The sequence below is a fragment of the Lonchura striata genome, chromosome 12 (genome assembly GCF_046129695.1).
Source record: "Lonchura striata isolate bLonStr1 chromosome 12, bLonStr1.mat, whole genome shotgun sequence".
NCBI lineage: Eukaryota > Metazoa > Chordata > Aves > Passeriformes > Estrildidae > Lonchura > Lonchura striata.
In genome coordinates this window covers 9027265-9049130 of record NC_134614.1, presented here as the reverse complement: position 1 = coordinate 9049130, position 21866 = coordinate 9027265, and positions in this window count along the sequence as shown.

The window sequence follows — 21866 nt, the reverse complement described above, 5'->3', positions numbered from 1 at the left end:
GAGCAATGGTTCTGCTAAGAGCACAAATCTGCTGGTAGCACAAATCCTCTCCCTCAGCCAAGGGCTCTGCATCACTGTATTGTTTTTTTTGTACTTTGGAGGTTTTTTGCTTTTAATCCCAGAACATTTGCAGGACAAAATGATGGGTTTGGCCCCTGACACCTTCCTTTAGCACAGCTCTATCAGCCACTCCTGCAAGCCTGACTGTTTAAGTGTCTGTAAAGAAAACTCGTGCTATAAAACAGCTGCACAAACACCTCTGGGAGGATGTTTCACAACCACTGTTATATGTAAAATCTCAGGCACAGAAGGAGCTTCAGTTTTCACTATGTCAAACCTCATATTCTGTTCTCGTAAATGGTGGAATAATTTATTTTGTCACAGTCTGATGAGGCTCCAATGCCAACGTCCCCCTGACCCACATACTCCCTTCTGAGCCATTCTGAAGGATGGATCTAAAGATGTGTATTTTAAATTACTTTATAGCCTGTGCTAAAGATAACTTGGAATAAACTCAAAGGAAAATGAGGGCAGAAAAAATAACTCTTGAGAAAACTACAAGTTGCTAACATGAACTGTATTCATTTCTTAAATTTAAAAAAAAAAAAAACATAGATGTTATACCTCATCCCCTGGAGCTGCCTCTCCAGTCTGAAAGCCAGGCTGTACTATTTAATTTTTTTATTTCCTGGAGTCACATTTCCATTTGAATTTTGTGAACAAGTTTTAGCTACTGCCCTGAGCTCACATCTCTGTGAAGCTACAGAAATGTGGTATTATCTCACTCACCATTCCTGCTTCCTTTGTACTACTTATTCCTTTTTCTAGAGATATGAGTATCAATGATCACTATGTCAGCACTGAGATTTCTGGATTCTGGATGCAGTGGAAGTGAGCTACAGCCAGACATGCTGGGCTGCAGAAACTTGAAGATTATATATTTGCAGAGCCCAGAGGAGTTGTTATTGACAAACAAAATCTACAGGTGCTTCATGAATTAATACACATGACAGATACTCTGTCACTGGCAGAGTTCACACATGATAAAACAATTGATTTATCTCAGGGAGAAGTACATTGTTTTCTTCAGAAGCAAATGACAAAAGTTAATGATACATCTGATGTTACATTGTTATTCTGATTTTTTTTAATCAGTAAAGACACTTCCTCTGAATTAGTTTTGTTTATAGCTGCTCAAACCAAACCACACAGGAATTCAAACCATGGAGTTTCAGCTCTTTGTAGAAATCTCTAATTCATTATGTTACTTTGAATCAGGTTGGTTCAGCTTCCCAATTCTTCCATTCCTCAGAATTATGTAGCCCTGGTCATAAACCCTGAAATCACCCAGCTCCAAACACAGGCAGAGCAAACCTGAGCACAATCATGTATTGCATTGCCTATGGAGGATGTAGCTGTGGTCATTTGACCACCAAAGAAATCCAGCAAACCTTCAAGCTGGTACATGAATGCTGCCAGGATGGCATTTCAGAAATGCAGATGTTTTCTGAAGGCACCATTGGTCCCCAGCACACTTTGTGCCTCAAATCTCGTGGGAGCACTCATTCCAAAGCACTTTGTCCTGGCTTGGGAAGGGTGATTTCCTTTTCCAGCTGTGCAGCTGGATGGCCCTAGAACAGCTTTGTAGCAAAATCCCAAGGACATTGACCCAATAGCCAAAAGTCCTGGTGACAAGACAGTTGCCTCCAAGTGGCAATTCCTGGCTTCTTCTGACTGAATATTGCATCAAAGGAAGTGAGTGGGAGCTCAAGGCAGACATCTGTCCATAACCACAGAAAACAGAATAAACCTTCACAGAAATTTGGCTTTGCCAACATTTAAAAAACAACACAGTCATCAGAAATAGCTCTGTCCCTGTCTCCAGACCTGGCTGCTCTTACTCTCAGCATTTTAATGACCACGTTTACTCTCAGGTTTGTAAAATATCTTTTTATTTGGGGGTGAATTAATCCCACCAACATGGCAGCACAACAAACAAACATTTAATAAACATAGCACTTACACTCCCACCCTAAGCACTGTGTGTTGTCAGGCTTTAGCAGGACTTGGACTTGTGCTTCTAATATTTAAAGTCTAGGTTTTAAAAAAGAGGTAAGTGTTCAGTTTAAGAGCTAGTTCTATAATCCTATCTCATTTTATCCCCTATTTTAAACAAGACCTGATTTAACTTGACTGTTTTTCTTTTCCCTCTACCATGCAGAAATGCAGAAGGATTTAGAAGGCAGAGATCTCCAGGAACAGCAGGAGCATGTAAAACCAAGTGCTCACTGTTTAATTTTTACTGACACTAATAATCCTGAATCCAACAGACCAGCCCACATAACTTGAAGAGACAGGCTATAAGAGAAGGTAATGTGATGAAGCATAAATGAATGAGGGGGTGTCCTCAATATTTAAGAAAAATCAGGGATTGTTAAAGTAGCAAAACAACAATTCATTACCACTATGTACTGGCTGAGAGAAGAAAGCATGTCTTTGGCATGAAAGGATAGGAAATGATGGTGCAGAAATCAAAGTGAAACTGGAGAGAAGCTTGCTACTCAAAGGTTTTTATTTGCAAAGACCAGGATTTCTCAGCAGACAGTAACTGTACCAATAGAAAACCCCCCTATATACACTAAGCCTGCCATACCTGTTTCTTTTTTATCCACCAAGAAAAAAAAAAAATCAAGTCAAAGGTTTTATCAAACTTGTTGAAACAAGAGGATGTTCCTCTGTGTCAGCCTCATCAATCACTACTGACACCACAAGAAATGCAGAACTCTGTTTCTCATGGATAATAAACACTCTTTATAGCTGACATTGATTTCTAGTTTGTCACTGTTGTGTTAATACCTCTGTCCAAAATGGAAGAAGGAGAGTTAAGAAAGGCAGAGGTGAGACTCTTAGTGGATGTATTTGTATTTTTTGTGCTGGTAATTCACGTTGGCCCCATCCAATGAAGAAGGCAAACTCTGCTGGCCAGGACAATTAGTCTTTAGTGCTTTAAGGCTTTTATAAGGCCATCTATCTTAATCTTCTTGTCAGAGTTAGGAGAGGACATGAAAGATAATAAATAGCAGTGGGAGAAATATCTGGTTTCCAAACTAGTTACATATTTGAAGCTCAAAAGGCTGGTGACATCTCCCTATATTTTGGGATCCATAATATTTTATCAATGATTGTTGTGAATTAGGAAAATGGCTCTAAGCTTCACTCCTGTGGAGACAGCATTTTAGAACCTTGTGCTCTGCAAATACCTCAGTCTAACCTAGCCCTATATCCCCAAAACAAAAAATGAGATCAAAATTGAGGTCACTGAGGCACAGGGATCCTTGTGGCATCCCAGATGATAATCCACATCTGCTTTTGGCAGGATGCTTCACTTGGGGCACTCATCCTTGACTGCTGGGTTTTCCCCATCTGTACAGGAAGGCAAATCATACCTGACAGCAAAGGGGAAATGTTTGTGAAGTGCTCAGGATTCTTCTGACAGCCCTGGCTCCTGCCAAATGCAGGAAAATCAATTAATCCATCTCAGTGCCAATCCATCTCAGTGACAATCAATCAAGTAATCAGCTGTCTGAATGCTATTTTCTGTCAGTTAAACATACATTTCTCACTTGTTTTTAAAGCAAGCATAGTTTATTTGGGGGAAGGGTTGTTATAAACCCCACAAAAGACTGAAACTCAATTTCACACTAGTTTTTCTCCCTCATAAAATGCAAATTCATCGCCTATCTCTTTCTGGTATCAAGCCAGACACCAGGGAATGCACACTCAGGTTAATTTCTACACTCAGTACCTTGATATCCCTTGAATGAAGGAACAGACCAAGTAATGATTAAGATACAAAAAAAAAGTGGCTTTTTGGAGCAAATGGTTGGAAGTTGCTCTCAAACTACCCAAAAATGTTTCTGCTATGATGCTGGGCAGCTGGTGTGCTGTGGCTGCTGCTTATTGGAATAACCCTCGTCTTATTGCTGCCTCAGTCATCTTTTGTTTCTCCCAACACCAGTACAGGGGTTTTCACAGAAGTGTGCTTTTGTTCTGTCTTGTCTCACATAAAGAGTCCTTAATTCAGGCTGCTACATGCTAAATATTAATGTTTAGCATTTTCATGCCTTCCATTATGGCCATTCTGTGTTGGCTTGTGCTGCTGTAAGGGAAAAACAATCAGCTGTGTGCCTCCAGGGTAATCGTGGTCTTAGCAGAAGGGAGAAACTGAAATTTAAATTCCACAGCTCCCAAGGTAGGCTGTTCCTGCTGACTCAGGTGTGTGATGAGCAGTGCCCTGGGGAACCCAGCACTGCTCCCACAGCCCCAGGCAGAGGGGAATCCTTCCTGCTCCATCCCAGCACAGGATCCAGGGACAGCTGTGCCAGGGTGGGAGGATTTTACAGGGGCACCAAAGATGGGTGGCGCAGATGGGCTGGCAGCTGGAGTTACTATAAAAGCTGGATTTTTAATTCTGCAGAGACCTCTATTTAATAGAAGCTCCTTTGGTCTCTTTCTCACAGCCCTGGGACTTATTTTCCCAGCAAATTTTTTTAGGCTGTGGCAAACAGCAAAGTCAGAGTAACCAGGAGAGGCCCAGGATAAAGTGGCAACACATAAAGATAATTCAGCTATGTAAATAGTGCTCCAGGAAACACAATACCTCTTCTTTAAGTGTGTAGCAGAAGGCTTCATTAAAAGTTTGTTTTGAAGTAATTTTTCTGCTCTTTGTTCTCTCTCAGTTCCCTTAAAGTTGTTTGGGCTTTTTTTCCCCTTGAAAACAAATCATAGTTGGAATAAAGAGACCGCTGACCTACATTCTCACAGCTGTGCTACACTTAATTGTGAGACTTGTCAAATGAAATTCGGGAGTGATCATCACCAAGACAGGCTGTGAAAACACCTACTGCTCCAACTCCTGAGCCTCCCTGTTTGAAACCATCAGAATTATCTCTTTGAGAGACTCAAGCAGGATGCCCAGTGACTGAATCAATCTTTGCACACTTCAGAGCAAGGCTCCTGACCTGGCTCTCAGCCCTCTTGCACACTCCCTCAGACTCTTGGACACTCTCCTTTGCTGTGGTTTTGGTGCACTGACAGCACCAAATAAACCCATGAGTATAACAAAATTCAAGCAGAATTTGAACTGCTTGAGTAAAAATTTCCATAATCCATGAGTCTACTAGGTTACAAACATACACAGCCAATGTGAGAAAATCAAAGTTAGTGAAGACTTAGGAGATGTATCCAGTACTATAGCAGAGAAGTGAAATACTGACAATGAAGAGCTGAAAATCTTTTTTGCTTATTCAGATAGTATTGTAATAAAACCATTCCAATTTCTTGTTCTTACATTAAAAAAGCACATTCAGAAAGTGTTACGTAGTTCATGTTTAAGGGGGCAGACCATTTCTTAAGACTGCATGTTTTTCTTTTGTGCAGCACTAGACACTCCATAAGAGAACAAAGGCTGGTAGTGAATTTCCAAGCTCATTTTAAGAGGCTCTTGCTTATATTGCATTATTTCTGTCTTCATCAACTCTCTCAATGGTCTCTTGAATGAAACACCTGACACTCTCAAGGGTGACAAATCTTCTAGCAAGCAAGCAAGCAGCACACAAAAGATCACATTAAACACCCACTGCCAACTCTTTTTGATCCCCGAGAGGGTTGAAGAGAAGGGTCTGTTTGTATGAGGATGCAAAGCAAACTCTGGGCATGGAGAATGTCTGCTGAGCCAATAATCAGGTACCACCACACCTGGACCAAGGACACAACTGAGGCTGGTGAGCTGCTTTTGCTTTCCTTGAAGGAGCTTCCATTTGGAGAAGGAGGAAGCTATAAACAAGGGGAAGATTTAAAACAATCCCCTGGGGTGAGCAGCAGCCAGAGGAGCTCAGGGGATGGGATGAGCTGTGTGCACCTCATCCCTGTGTCCTGGAGGAGCTCTGGGAGAAGGGGCAGAAGGCAGCCAGGCCCCTCAGGGAGTGCTCTGAGCACTGCAGGTGGAATGAAGGTGCTTGGCCTCAGCCAGCAGGGCCAGAAACACGAAACAAACCCAGCCCCTCCACAGATTCTGGTGATGCTCCAGGTGAGCATTTCAGTGAGAAAAAGCAACCCTGCCTCTGATCCTGTGACCATGCTGAGCTGGGACTCCCAGCCCAGAGAAGTGTCCAGCCTCAGCCCCAGTGCCCCCTCTGGCTCTGGCAGCTCCTGAAATGCCCTGTGAAGGTTTCATCCTGTGAAATGTTCTCCCTCCCACTGCTGACTGCCCAGGCACGCTGCTAATGAGTCCCCTGGTGTTTCCAGCCTCTGCTCTGGGGAGCTGTGCTGCCTCGTGGTGATTTCCCTGCATAAGCACACAGGGCACAGCTGACAAGCATCGTTCCTGTCACCGTCTGTGCAATGACTGCCCTGAAAATTCAGGTGGAAAATGTCATTCTTGTTAGAGAGAGAACACAGCCCTGCCACAGGCATACCAAGGAACACTGCTTTACGTTATTTGAAAGCGAGATTTGTCCAACCTGTCCTGCCTTTCACCATATCAAAATTGACACAAACCAACCAAAAGAAACTCATTTTTCTCATATCCATTTTTGAGAAGACTTGGTACATTTTTGCTGTTCCCCTGTTGTACAGCAGTCATAACCAAAATGTTTTTTTCAGCATGTGTAATAATAGTTTTAAGCAGATTTCTCATGAGGTACATCCCTATCTCAATAAAGAAAAGGCTTTTATCTTTTAAAGACATTGTTCTGTATCCATATTTACCATCCTTCACGAAATCTGTGTCATCATTGTCATTTTTTAGAGTCCTCAGTAGATCACAACCAAAAAAGTTAATGGGAAATAGTTAATCCTAACAATGAACTTCTCCATTCAGGACAAGACATGACAATAAATACTGATTTTCATGAATTCCATCTCAAAAAATCCCATCCTGTGCCTTACACCTACACCCAGTGGAGCAGCAGGGCCTGTGTGAGCCCAGCTATGTCTGACTTCCTTGTTCCCATTTCTGCCCCAGCAAAGACAAAGGAATCACCTTCTCTTCACATAAAATGAAAAGTAAATCCTCCCATTTATGCCAGCCTGAGCCATAAAAATATTGAACCCAAAGCTCTGCTCAGATCTTGCTCCTGCTGGATTTCCTGTTCAGTTTGGCTAACACAGGAGATTCCACTCAAATAAACAACAACCAAATATTGATATTTATGCAAATAGAACAAGCAGTGATGTAAACTTTTGAAGTTTGCTTGTGTGTGCTTCAAAACCAATAAACAGCATTTTTACTTTGAACCTTCTATCTCAAACACTACGAAAAAGATGCCTTTCAAGTAAACAAATGTAATTCAAATCAAGACAGTACATGCAGTGTGAAATCTTCTACATCATAAGACAGCAAGTACAGTACAGCTCAGCTGTACACCACTAATGCCAAGATTTTGTAGTAAAAACATTGACAGACCCTTAATTATTATAGTGCCTCCTGGCAGTGCTATAATTAGATTGAACATAACTATTAGTCATCATAATTAGTACACACATTCCTTGTTTAGCACAATAAAAATTACAAAGCAAGGATGCCACTTAATTAGGTGACCTGGGAATTGATGCCTACCTATATTTCACTTTTACTTTAAGTGTCCTTACCGAGATTAAATCTAATATTTATAACCAAGAATGGGTATTTATATGGCACTCCACCTGTACATAAAATCATCTGTTAAATTAATATTTATTAAATACCTCAAGGACATTTCTGAAGTTATGCCAGCAGTTCATTTGGAATTGTATTCCAAGAAGGAAATACATCACAATTTTAGGAACTCAAGGTTAATTGCATATTCTAATAAGTGTCTTACGTACCATAAATTTAAAAGAAAAAAAAAGTGCATTCAGTTAAATCCCCATCAACCTTCCAGTTCTCCTGATGGGGCCTCATTGTGTCCTAGTGAAGAGCTTGGACCTCTTTAAAACCTCTGCCACAGACAACGTCTAAGAGCTCCACCAAGTAGCCACAGTTTAGAGAAATGATTTTTAATTCTGAATCTCATCCATCACACATTTTAAACAAGAGGAAATTTGGTATAAGTAATCCCTGGTGCCATGAAAACCTTCTGAATTTCACAAGTACCCTAATTCCTGCAGGACTGACAAGCTGTCTGGGGACTTTGGCTGGATTTTGGGTCTCTGTCTTCACCTGAGGTGACAGAGCAAGGTGGTCTGGAGAGTTTCCCATTTCACAGGCCAGCCAAGGAGTTATTTGTCTGAGCCTTATTGAAGCTGGTGATTGAAAATAGTCCCAGCTGTTTGTTTCACAGCATCAGACTACGGAGGTACAGAATTGTTAGTTATGTTTAACAATTTTAATTGCACTAGATTCGTACACAGGTTTCTTGAAAATAAAATGTGCCCACTTTGCCATGGCCATATAGATCACATCCAGCAGGAGAGACAGAACAAAGCAGCTGAGAGGCTGTGGTGTGCCCTTCAGCTGTGCCACCACCCTGAGTGGGCAGGGAACCTTCCAGGTCACAGTGAACAGCTCCAGTGTGATACCACAGCACTTTGCAATAAAACTGCTGCTCTGAACAAGAGCCCACAAGAAGAATGAAGACCAAAAAAAAAACGTTGTGACATTTGGTGTAGAAACCAATGGTGTTTTCCTGCCAGGTACCTGCTGACACTGCCAGACTCCAACCTCCTCCCTGCAGCCCAGAAAGCTCACCACAGCACTTAGCAATCTGTTCACACCATCATTAAACCCATTATCCCTTAGTGATGGAAAAGTCTCTACAAATGCCACAGTGCCACAGCTCTGTGACAAATCCCCCTCACTCTAAATGGTGAGCATTTAGTATTTACTATCGTGGATTAATTTGAATTTAAAGGGGGAAAAAAAATTGCTTCTGTAGGCAGACTATGGTAAATATCAATATGTTTCATCAGAGCTCCTCTTTCATTAGTTCTACACCAATTACAGCAGCTATTTCTTCTCTGGGATATTTCATCAAGCTGTTAATTAGAATATGGAAAACATGAAATTCTCTCTTACTTCCTCACTGCAGAGGACTTCCCAATCGTAACTGTTACAGATAAGGAGAAAATACAAAAGTTATTGTTTGCCACAGGTTAAGAGACTTGACAAAAATGTACAAGAGTTGATATTCAATGCATCCAGCAACAGAAAAATATTATAATACATGTAAACAATTTAAGGCAACAACAATATAAGTGCAAGAACGAATTTTTTTTTTTTTTTTAACCGTGACTGGTTTCTCAATGGTTCCTACTTCATCAGACTGGAAATTTTCAAACCACAAGCTCCCCAGGAAATATTTCTGGCCACTTCAGGAAAATCTCTCAGTGATGTGGCCCCAATTGGGGTGGTGATGTCTAGGTCCAAACCCCTTTGAAAAGCTTCACTGTGATTTCTTGTGCCCCCGTGAATAGTGAGAAAAGGCAGTTACTGTGAATGTTTGTCCCTTATCCCAGATATCCTGGCCTCTGCTGGAGAAACCTGCAGGTGCAAGTTTTTAAGAGGGCAGATAAAGCGATGTGACAGCGCTGCAGCTTGGGCACCCACGGGAGTGGAGCTGGCAGCATCCCTGCAGGAAGAGCACAGGTCAGCCTGCTCTGCAGCACGCTGCGTTTGCCACAGTGCCTTCAGAAACAGAGCCTGCACAGACAGAGGAAACATGAGAACAGTGCAAGGCTGAGGAGCATGAGAAGCAATGATGCCACAGAGAAGGGACACCTGAGTAGGCAGTGAGGGGCACTCGGCTGATCCACCCAAACGCAGCAAGCATTCACTGCATTTTTTTCTGGGTGCATTTTCACAATTCTTCTTCCTTGCCAATGCTGCCCGTGCACTGTCACAGCCCAGTGCACCTGAGAGGGCTCAAGAGGGGAGCCCAAGGTACTACACAAATGTAATTTAGAACATTTCCTCAGTCCTCACATCCTCCTTCCTGGAACAGACTGATCTCTCCTGTCACAGCTCCCCAGTGTCCAAGAGCAGCTTTGGGGTCACACTGCTCCCATTGACACTGACAATGCAAGCAAGGCTCTGCTTCACTCTGCCCTCATGATTCTCTCTTTGACACAACCATTGGAAATACCTTCTCATGGCTCAGGTGATAAATCCCTTTTGCCTTCACATTGTCTTTCCAAAATTGTACTTAAGGAAGGGGAAAGTGGTGCCTGACAGTGAGGGTGAGGAAAAGAACAAGGAACAGCCCCATAAGCAGCAAGGATGGGAAAGGAACAGTGGCTACTATCACCTTCACTCAACTTTATCATTTATTTCTCAACTTCAAGACACCAGTCTTGACAAATTCTGAAAGACCAAATAACAAGGGAGCAGGTCATTTGTTATGTAAGGAGACGTTCTGCTCCAAAATGAAACTTGTTCAGAAAGGGTTCACTGTCATCTCCACCAAGAACAGCATTTTACAGCTGGGGAGAACTGAATGAGCAACAAAGACTCTGCTTTTCCACCCAAAATACATGCACTTATTTTTAAAATATAGGACTAAAGGATTTTTCCTTGGGAAAGGTTGATTCATAATAAATAATAAAAAAAAAATAGTTTCAAGCTGAACAGTCTTCCAAATTAGAGCTTGTTTTCAGCATTTTCCATTTTATGAGTACAGCCTCTTGCTTTTATTAAGAGCAGTTGAAATTTCAATTTACTCATAGTTTGATATGGTTCTTCATTCAACCCACAAAAAAAATATTCAATTTATTGAAATGTTTCAGTTTCAAATCATTCCAAGCTAATATTTGTTCAGCTCAGCTAAACTGAAAACCAGAAGCATATCTGTGTTTAAATACAGTAGAATAATTTCTTCCATCCCTGTATCTATGTCAGCCTAATCAGGTCACCAGTGGGAACCGTTGACTGGTAGAAACACGAGGCTTTCTCTTTATGAAAAATGACTGACCTTGCTTTAAAGCAATTTAGTTTGTGTCAACATTGCCTTTCTCATTAAATAATAGGCTCTAAGTGACATATCCATTCTTCTTCAACATAGACAAGAGCTCTTCAGGCAAGTTCTGGGATGCTATTTTTAGGCATCTCATAGTAATAACCTGCTCAGTGCACTGTTTGGAGTATGTCTACAATAATTATTCCTTTTCTGCTCTGTTGTATTGGTCAGCCCCAGAGAGAGCTCATAAAAATGTTAGATCTGCACCCTTTCTTGGATGCAGAAAGAATTTCAAATAAATGTAAACATTTGGTAGCACTCAGATAGCTGTAAATAATACCAGAGCAACAAGTTCATTAAACATACACATCCCTCTGTCTGAAAATGCTGAACACCTGCATAATTCTTCCTCGTTTAGCTGCTGAGTTGACTCTTCAACCACTTCTCACTAATTCTCCCACATTTGCTATTTCCTCTGTATATTATCTGGCCAGTCATGCAAGCATTGGAGATGATAACACAGGTAATTTCATCTGTCAGAACCAAAGGAGCAGGGAGAAGAAATGTTTGATTCATTTGTACTTTTTCTTTTTTATTATTTTTTTTCCTTTCTTTTCCTCCCACTTTTTAATTTATTTTCTCATTATGGCCATTTCAAATCATCCCAGGCTGCTTTTGTAAGGAGGTTCTCAGTCCAGATCTCAAGGTGACATGCTTTACATTAACCCTGTCAGTATCCCCAGCAATTCCTTAGTATTTGCTCTTGTGATTACATAGTTCTCAGGAAATGCACTCCCCTGGAGCTAAACATTAGAAAGCTGCAAAATCAGCCTAAAGGATCTAATAAACATATTTAAATACATATTTATACAATCCTCATTATTAGAGCAGGTCATTAAATCCTTGCTCTGTGTTTTGGCTACTAAAGATAGAACAGAGGCTTACTGAGAGTGTTGTGTAGTGAGGAGTCATCTCTGCTGGGAAATCATGTGAGATATCAGTGCTGTTGGAGCACACAAACAGCTCATCAGAGCTTTTTAATGATTTATTAATGTAGTCAGCCTGGTTGAGTTTTACAGTGGTTATCAGAGGGCTGCAGTTAATAGTGGTGATTGTAATATCCTCACGTGCCCTTTGCGATGCTCCACAGGCCAGGCTGGCCCTGCTTTGACTGGACCAAAGCCTTGGCTGAACAAGCCAGTGCCTGTCTGCACCAGGCTCCTGTGTCCAGCCCTCTACAGACAGGATTGCAGCATCCCTCAGGGTTCTTGGCCAGACCTAGAGCAGCCCCTTCCTCCACTGGGGCTGCTCTCAGCATGATGTGGTTTGGCGTTTCTGGGTTGATGACATCCAGCCCTGTGACTTTTCAAAGCTTAGCCTTGCATATGCTGTCACACCATTTCAAACACACTGAGCTAAAGCAAAACTGCTTTCACTTGAAGTCAGATAAAAGAAGGTTTCTTAATGGGCCTGGGAACTGTGGAATAAGCTGCTGTCTCCCAGGCTAAACTCACTAAGTGGAAAAATAATTTAAAGCCTTGTGTTAAGAGTTAGTGCGTTCAGTTTGCCTCAGCATGGTTCAGGGAAATCTGAAAGCAACGTAATACTTTAAGAAGAGATTCTGACTCCTGCTCCAGTGGGTCAGAGTGAGTCCCACGGGGAAGAGCAGAGCCAGGGCAGAAGAGCAGGCAGCAGCCCCCTGCCCCAGGCTGACCCCAGCCAGAGATGGAAGCAGCTCCAGTGGACAATTTAAGTCATGTTACACACATTTTCCTGCAGCAGCCCATGGGCTGTTCCTGAGGATTCAGCCTGGATGCACACAGGGCTGTGCAGCAGCTCAAGGCACCCTCTGGCAGCACTCAGGGAGGGCTCAGGTGCTTCCTGACAACATCAGGGTACCAAACCCGAGAGCCTGAGCCAAAGGAGGAAATACCAACACCATTCCTATTAAAAATACCACTGCTACAATAAACCTCCCTGCTTGTGACTTCAACAGCTCCACGGCCAAAACAGGGACAGGCACAAGAGTGTCCCCCAAGCCCCACCAGCAGGGAAAAGTTGAACTCTTCACTGAGAGGAAGTAGAAGAAAGTGGCACAAAAACAATGAAAGAAAATAAAATAAAAAAAACAATAAAAGAAAAATGGGCTTGACCTGACAAGACCAAGGCAGTAAGTCAGTAAAGGGATGCAATTTGCTGATCTCTCCAGTGTCAACAAGAATTAATCCTTCTCTAATTTTTTTTTTTGGCTATTCTTTCCTAAAAAATGAATATTTATTTCCCCTCAAATCAATCTCCAATCCTCTCAGTCAGGTTGAAGTCTAATAGAGAGAGGGATACAAGGCAATAAATTAAAAAACTGCTTCTAAGATTGTCAGTACTGATTACACACCAAAGCAATCTTCTAATAAGCATGAGTGAAAAGGAGACTATAATATTTGGCAACACAAAGCAAAATTCTGATTCATTAAAGGGTAAGAACAAAGCCTAAATCTGTTGTATGATATGCACATATTTATCACACTGATACTGAGTGGACTGGAAAAGTTTCCCAAGACCTGATGACTAAAATCTAGTCTATTGCTTTAAAAAAACAAGTCTATTTTCTTCTCAGTGTAGAGTTATGAAAATCGTTGACAAGAATACTGCTGCTTAGATTCATATCCTCAGCTTTTAAAACAAATGTGAAAAGAATTTAAAAGGTTATAAAATTCTTACTGCCTGAAAAAGTTGAAGTTTGTCCAAATCCCCATGAACTGTACCTAAACACCTGTTCAATAAAATCAATCAAATATTCAGAAAATTAAAGCTATAGGCATAGATTATTTCTAATCCTGGAAACATTAAAAGTCACCATGACAATTAAATTTCTAGAGCTGTACTCTGGACCATAAGGACAAAAAAGCAAATGTATTAGAAAAAAATACATAGAGCAAACTTAATAAAGATGCAGAGAAAACCAGAGCTGTTCTGGATTTTAAAAATGAAATAGCACTTTTTCATCTCCATCTGAAACACTGGAACACCTTGTAGTTATTTGCCTGAACAGTGAAGAGTTGTCCAAGAAAAAATGCAGCAATTGTCATTGATCTCTAGGATCTTACAAAGATGTTATGTATGATTTCCAGAACTGTGGAAGTCCTGGTGACAAAGGCATCAGCACTTACTGGGAAAGAGGGGCTACTTCTGCTCCCCAGTTTTGCTAAGCCTTACCAGCAGAGATGCCTTGAGAGGCTCTCTGGGTTGATTGCTGCAAGGCTGCAGGGGGGAAATAAAACAACACAGGTTTAGCTTTTGCAAGGTTAAACATAAGGTTTGAAGGCCTTGGTGTGAGCATCAAATTAGCTCAGGCTGGAAAGAGTATATGTGTGTGCCAGTTCTTTAACACAGCAGAAACCACAAGATGCACTGCATGACCAGAATTCTACATATGCTAGTCCTGAAGCTCAATTATCTCCAGCAGTGTTAAATTATCCCTCACAAAAAAGCGGTGAGGAATAAAAACAAACAGACATTCTCCCATGCAACTGAAGAAACTGTTTGCCAATAATGCTAGAAATTGAGCACTTTGCTACCAAATGCTTTGAAAGTCCATGAATTCCTATAATTAATGGATTATGCCCTATAAATATCCCTGCTGTAATCCACGTTCCCAATACTGATATAAACTTGTTTCAAGAGTATTAAGGCCAGTTTACTTTAGAAGTAAATATTTACTAATGTTTCTGTAAAACCCAGTTATCCCTTTAAATATTAAAACACCAAGTACATATTCCTTTTTTCTCTGTACTCCCCTGCTCACAATAAACTGCTGCTCAAAGAGTGCAGAAAATCCCAGTTATTCTGATGCAAAATGTAGAGACCAAATAACTAATTCAGGAGGTTTGATTTTAAAGAATTAATAAAATCCCTGAAAAGACACAGAGGTATTTTAACTGATGTTTAAACACTCACAATATTGGAAACAAGCTATGAAAAGAAACAGAGATGTGGTTATATTTAATCTCTGCAGAATGTTTCTGCCAGTCTTATCTTCCATATAAGCAATGAATAAAGCCAGAAATAGATTCCTGGAGAAAGAAGAAAAGAGAAAATAAGATAATTTGCTGTGATTCTTTTCTGCTGTGGGAATTGTCTGTAATCTGCAGCACACAGAAGCAAACCACCACCTGGAGCAGCTTTTGGAGAACCAAAGCAAATCCACTGCAGGTAATCAAGGCTCTGCTCCTTTTGGACTAAGAACAGAAAAACTCAGACTTATTCTACGACCTATTTACAGATTAATTTTAAATGTTACATTTTTAGAACTGGAGGTATTGTCATCCTTTAACCAAAAGAGCAATCCGTTATTCCAGTTGAAAAGATACAATCTTTTTATAACACCATAAAATTAGTCAGTTATAGTTGAATTGTTTCTTTGCTGCTCATAAAAATGCTGTTTACATTTTTATGAGTATTAAAGACAGAATTTGCAAATCTGAATTCCTGGGATGATGCTCAGTGTTAGACAAACAGCTCAGTTTTTTATGAATTTTGATCTTGATGCTGAAATCCCTCGAAAGGATCACAGGATGCTATGTTCAGGCTTCTGGATCAGGCTCTGAGACTGATTTATATTGAATCAAAAGGATCTGGGAACCAGACTGCACTTGGATGCAGAGATTTTCCCATTCAAACCCAGTAGATTTTGTCCCCAAGTGGGAATTCAAGAACTACAACAGAGCACTGAAAGCAAATAGTGTGCAGGACTTCCAGGGCTGGAGTAACTTGACCTAACGTGGAATTTAGCCCTGCTTTACACAGAGAAGGTGACCAGGTCCTTCCTGCCTGAAGTGTTCTGCAATTCTGGCATTTTGCTGTGCATTAGAGGTTGAGAATTGCAGTTTACATTGGTCAGGTCACGACACACCCACCCACACTGCAAGGCTTTAGCTCTAGACCCCTGCTGGAACCCCAGCCCAGGGTAGGCTGTAGATTATGTGTACCAGATTAAACCAGGGTTACAGTCCCCAGCTGTGCACTTGGTTCTTAAAATTCCTGAGAGTTTCTTTCAACTGTTGCCTTCACATGGCTTTCAGAGGGGTCACAAACCCTGTTTCTCAGCTAACCAACCTGCACAACAGCCCACAGGGATTATCCCTCCTCCTCAGGGCACTGAGAGCTGGGCACAGACCCTGCCCACATCCCCCCTCCCTGAACCAGCACAGCAAATCCTTCTGAACTCATACTTGCTTCAAAAGAGGAATTACTTGACAATGATTTTGTAACTTCTTTACACTGAGGGTGGCAGAACACTGGAATGGTGCCTGGGTGGTTGTGGGGACATCCAAACCCCACTTGTTGTGTTCCTGTGTCACCTGCTCTGGGTGACCCAGCCCTGGGAGGGGCTTGGACTGGGTAATCCCCAGAGATCCCTTCCAACCTGAACTATCCTGTGAATACCTCTTGCTTTATGAGTAGGGGTATGAACAGCTGAAATAAATAATAGCTACAGGTCGTGCTTGAAGCAGGATGGAAAAAGCAAGGGAAGGAAAGTCAGATTAATCCAGTAATATTAATAATATTTCACATCCACAAAAAAGAAAGCTTTTATAATGCTAATCTATTACCCAAAAACTCTGCTGAAATTCAACTTCAATGCTGCAAGAGTAATTCAGGTCACAGTTTAAGCTTGTCACATAATTAGTTTACATTTAATCAGACTGCTGGTATGTAAACATAATTACCATTCTCAGACCTTTAATTGAAATTGTCACAGCACTACTGCAAGCTCCTTGCCTGGGTCTGCTGGACTGGATTTGCTGCTCACAGACACTAAGTGGGCACGACAGACTCTGCCACTCACCAGCCTAACCCAGCCTGGCCCTTCCCAGGCACACTGGTGAAGGAACAGACACACCACCACATCTCAGCCCTAATTACAGATGTAATAAATTAAGTTCAGCTGGTGTTAATCAGGCTAATTACAATTAAGCTAATGCATTACCACCAAACTCATGTATAATGGTTTTCAAGTGTGCCAGGAAAGCTTGGCTCTAATGGAATAAATCCATACAAACTACAGTTTACATACAATAGTATCAAAGACCATTTGTGACCTTAGACAGGGTATTTTCTTCTTGAAAGAGATTACAATTTGCCTACCTGATCAGAAATCTAAAAACCTTCATTTAAATTGATGCAAAGTGTTATTTAAAATTAAAGTTACACCTATGCCTAAGGCTTAGAAAGTATCAGCCCAAGTACTTAGAAATAGTGTATTAAAAACGCTTTCTCCTTTTAAATGTCCATTAATATTAAATACAATAGAGGAGCAGCCCTGTATTTGTACACTTCTCCCAGATGTGCCTTCCAAACACACCTGCAGGTCTTCTCAACTCCATCCCCATTGTCTCTCTCATTCTGAACCTTTCTCCAATTAAATATTATTAAATATTTTTAAGAACTATGCTTATACTTCATTTTTCAAATGCTCTAATTAATATTTTCTTCTTGGTAAACAGGAGTAACAGCATCAAAACCTCCAAAGTTGGTACTGAACTTTCACCCTCCTTGTGGCCTTTTGAACAGTAGGGATGAGGGATGTGAATCTGCCAGGGGAAAGTGAGGGTACCTTCATTAATCCCAGCTCAGGGTGCAATAGGCTAGCAACATTTCTTTTCTTTGTTTTCTCTTTCTTTTTTTTTTTTTTTAATTTCTTTAGCCCCTCTTGTTTGCTTGGTCTGTGTGACCCACCCAGACTTGATTTTCTTTTGTGGGGCTGTGGAGTGAATGCAATTCCATTAAGAGCTGCTAAATATTTGATGAGCAGCAGCCAAATTTAGCCAGAAGGGTCAGGACAGCCTGAAGCTGAGGGGAGATAATGTACACTTGCAAATTTTACTTACATTCTCCACAAGTTTAAATTACTTTTAATGAAACATTAATGGAAGATTTGACAAATGACCCCCTGAGACTAAAAGTTTCACAGGGAACTAGCAGTGAAATCAGATTAATAGGCAAATTTTCAGCATGGAGTTTTTGATGTTAAACCAAAATCTTTTTACTACTTAATTTCTCCTTATTATCTTATTATATTATACTCAGATCATTCCCCAGTGCAAATAACACTTATTATTTACTCCCTCTTACTTGCTAATGTCAGAGTGCCTTTGCCCTAATTCCTTTCAGGAAACTCCTTCAAAATCCTCCAAGATCCTGCAGAACACCAGTGAAACTAAGCACTATTTCTCACAAATGTTTAACACATCCAGAATATTCCCTCTGTGCTCCCATAGCAGATATGCAACCCCTGACTCCAGTGACTGTGTGAAGGCTCCATCCTCTGATTGTCACCTGGCAGTGGTTTGAAGGACAAGGCTGCAGGAAGTGTTCCTGTGCAATTTAATTAACAGGCCACTTCTGCTGCATCAAACATCTGTATCAGCTCTGGCTGATACACTTAAACATGGGAATGAAATAGGTGAGCTGATTTATTTTAAAGGAGTAATCCTGTATTCTGCACTGGGGCTCCTCCTATAGCACTACCAACAAATATTCCACAGTTATGGAACCAAGGCTTTATCTCCTTATGCCAGCAATAACCTGTCACTGTGCACCCCAACAATAACCATTCCTGAGCACTGACTTATTCATAAACCAGGTTTTGCCACTGTTTAATGTAAATTGTCTGGGTAGGTCCGCCAGGCACAAAGTGAGCTGAGTTCTAGGTTATTCCAAGATGGAAGGGAACACAGCCTCACTGTGTGTGCTGATGGTCAGGAGTAAGCTGCAGGTCTCACTGTTAGTTTTGGCTTTAAAACAAAAATTATAGAGTCAGATCCTTCTGCCACAGTGGCTGAAAGTGGATTCTGCATTACCTCAGCCCCAGACACCTCCCTGAGGTCATAAGAGGGTTTGCTGCTATCTCAGGTTTCTTTCACCAAGGCTCTCAGAGCATGTCGCTATTTTCTATTACAACAAGAACTGTGATTGCTTCTGCAGCCAATTACTTGTGCTCAAAGGGAGCAAGAGCTGCAGGAATGCATCACTTGATGTTAGAACAAGTTGTAATTAGGTTTTCAGCCCTAATCACTGGGAAGGATGAAAACTTCCTTTGCAGTTTATAAATGCCAGTATCAACAAACAACATTTTGTTGCATAAGTAATTCATGTGATTGACACTGGGGTGAGCTTTTTTTTTTTTGTGAATGAGAATTTCGTATATATGGAGTTGAGTGAATTATGTCCTGAAGAGCATTTCATAAATGTTCACTTTTCCAACCAGCAGAATCATTTTGCTAATAATGGCCCAGTGACAGATACCTTATCCTGCCAAGTCCAGGAGAAAATTCCTGGTGAAGATTAGCCCATTAATCTCTTATGTTTGCTTTAAACTAGCCTTTGCTGGAAAGGGGCACCAAGAGGTCAAAAAAAGAAGCTCAAACCAGTATTTTAATTGTGTGAACATATAACATTCATCCCTGTTACTAGTAAGAGCTATAAGAAACATCTGCAATTCTCCAGGAGACTGCAAAGTTTACATCTTGTAAATTTGCTACAATTCAAAAGAATAAAGCCATTTCTTATGACATTAAAAACTCTTCAGGGGAATTCATTGTGATTCCCACTCTCTTTGACCGTGCAACAACGTAAGTGTAAGAAATAAAGTTTTCTTGGAGTAAATTCCCCAAATCTGCTATTCTGAAAATGATCAAACAAAATGTTTCAGCTTCATCATCAGAATCTTTCAGTTTTTCTTAAATTGGCAGTCTGAAAGGGAGAGTCTCATGAAGAAAGGTTATGCTTCCAAAACAGAGATTTTCCAAACAGAAAATCACAGAAAAAGTTATACTAGCTCTCCCTAGAGGCAAGATGGGATGCACTTGGGGGGAAAAAAATCTTCACCAGTGGTAAGGAAACCACTAATCAATGAACTGAGTCCTGCTCCAGATTTTCTGTTAAATACATCATTAGTACATGCTCTAGATAGGAAACTAATCAAGAAATAAAGCTGTCAGCTCTTTTTCTTTCTTCTTGTCTCCCTGAAACAATTAAGTCATAAAGCTGTGCCAGATTTCTGTTCTGGAGGGAAGGTGTGGCTGGGCAGCAGGCAGCACTGGCAGTGCCCACTGTTCCAGGAGGTGATTAAGTGACAGCAATTAGCAGCAGTTGTGGAAATTGAGAGGGACACTGAGGAGCAGGGCTGATAGAAAGGTCAGCGTGAGAGGAACGAGCATTTGTCCATGAAACAGCCACAGCCAGAGCCAGGGGCACAGGGTGTCAGTCCATTTACCCCTCTGTCCCCAGCTCCTGGCACTGCAGCTGTCCCAGACACCCAGGGACTGAGCCTGGCATTGTCCCCTCTGGTCTCCACTGCTCCCTGCAGGACAAGGAGCCTCTGGATGTGCCCCAGCCAGCTCCACACCGAGTCACCCCAACAATCCTCCCTGCCCTTCCATCAGGACACTGGGCCCAAAGCTGCCACCTGCAGACCCTGCAGCCGTGCTCAGACAGGCAGCCACAGCTCCTTATCCATTTATCTAATACTGAAATAGAACCCTGCAGAAGTGAGTTAAGTACAGCTGCTAAAACTCCCTTCCCTCAGACCCTGACTCGGCCGCTGCATTGCTGGGATCTATTTACCCCGCCCAGCAGCATCCCCAGCGTGCTCACAGGTCAAGGTCAGAGAGCGGGGGGAGCTTTTCTCTGAGCAGCACCTTCCCCATCCCGACACTGGAGAAGCTGTAGCTTTCAGCACGCTGCAGTTGTAAGACATGACAGTCTTCAAAGCAGCACTGGAGAGGCACCGGGACTGTCAGAGGGCCGGGAAGCAAATGACCGAGTAATTGCATCTGTGCCAGGGCCTTTGACTCCTCGCAGGAGTGCTGTAGGTGATAATTGACGCTGTCACCGTGTAACAGCGATTTTCTCCGGGCACTCATGCGCTGCCCCTGCAGCAGCCCTGCATGCATTAGTGCATGCATTAGTGGGCAGCGCTGCTGCTGCTGCGCACACAGCCGAGTGTCAGGTGCTATCTCCCCGGTGTTATCTCAGCCACGGAGAGCTGTACAGCAGATGGGCGTTCAAACATCCAGCGGGAACCCGCGGTCGCTGGGAGAGCAGCGCTGCGGCTGCGGGACGGGATGCGGGGCTGGGGGATCCCAGCTGGGATCCCGGCTGGGATCGTGGCTCCAGGATGGGATGCGAGGCCGGGGGATCCCGGCTGGGACCCCAGCTCTGGGACGGGATGCAGGACTGGGGGATCCCCGCTGAGGGATCCCGGTTGGGATCGCGGCTCCGGAGCATCCCAAACTCCCGCGGGAGGACGGGTGTGCACCCCCACAGCACGGCCAGCCCAGCATTAGCGACAGCGGTATAAAATCCTCTCCACTAACATTAAAGTGGTTATTGAATTATCTAAGTGCAGCACCTAAACAATGTTCGCCTGGAGTCTCCAAAAGTCCATGTGCTCCAATTGACAAAACCAGAAAAGTTTCATTGATGGAAATGGTATCTCCATAAAGCAAAGTACCCACACAATAATTCCTACAGGATCAGGGTCTCGGTTAATTACAGTAACTCCTTAGCATGCAATTTTTTCTAGTCATTTATAGATCTTCAGCTGCAATTCATTAAAATTATTTTAATCTTTTTTCCCTGTTTACATAAGAAACCAATGATGTTTTGAAGAAAAACAATTTGTTCCTCCACAGACACACAGAAATACTGATTCACCAAAAAGTGAAATCCAAGGGATCTAGTGTGAAGAAAGTAAGGAGGACTAACTCTCATGGTAACTGCAGGAAGAAAACTAAAATAGCTTTTTCTGCTTGTTATTTGGGGCAAAGTCCAAAAGCTGTCATTTACATCAGACCACTTTATGCACTTAAAGGGCAAGTATAAACAGAGGGAAAAAGTCCCCATGGAACAGACACCTGCTGTTTTAAAAGTCAT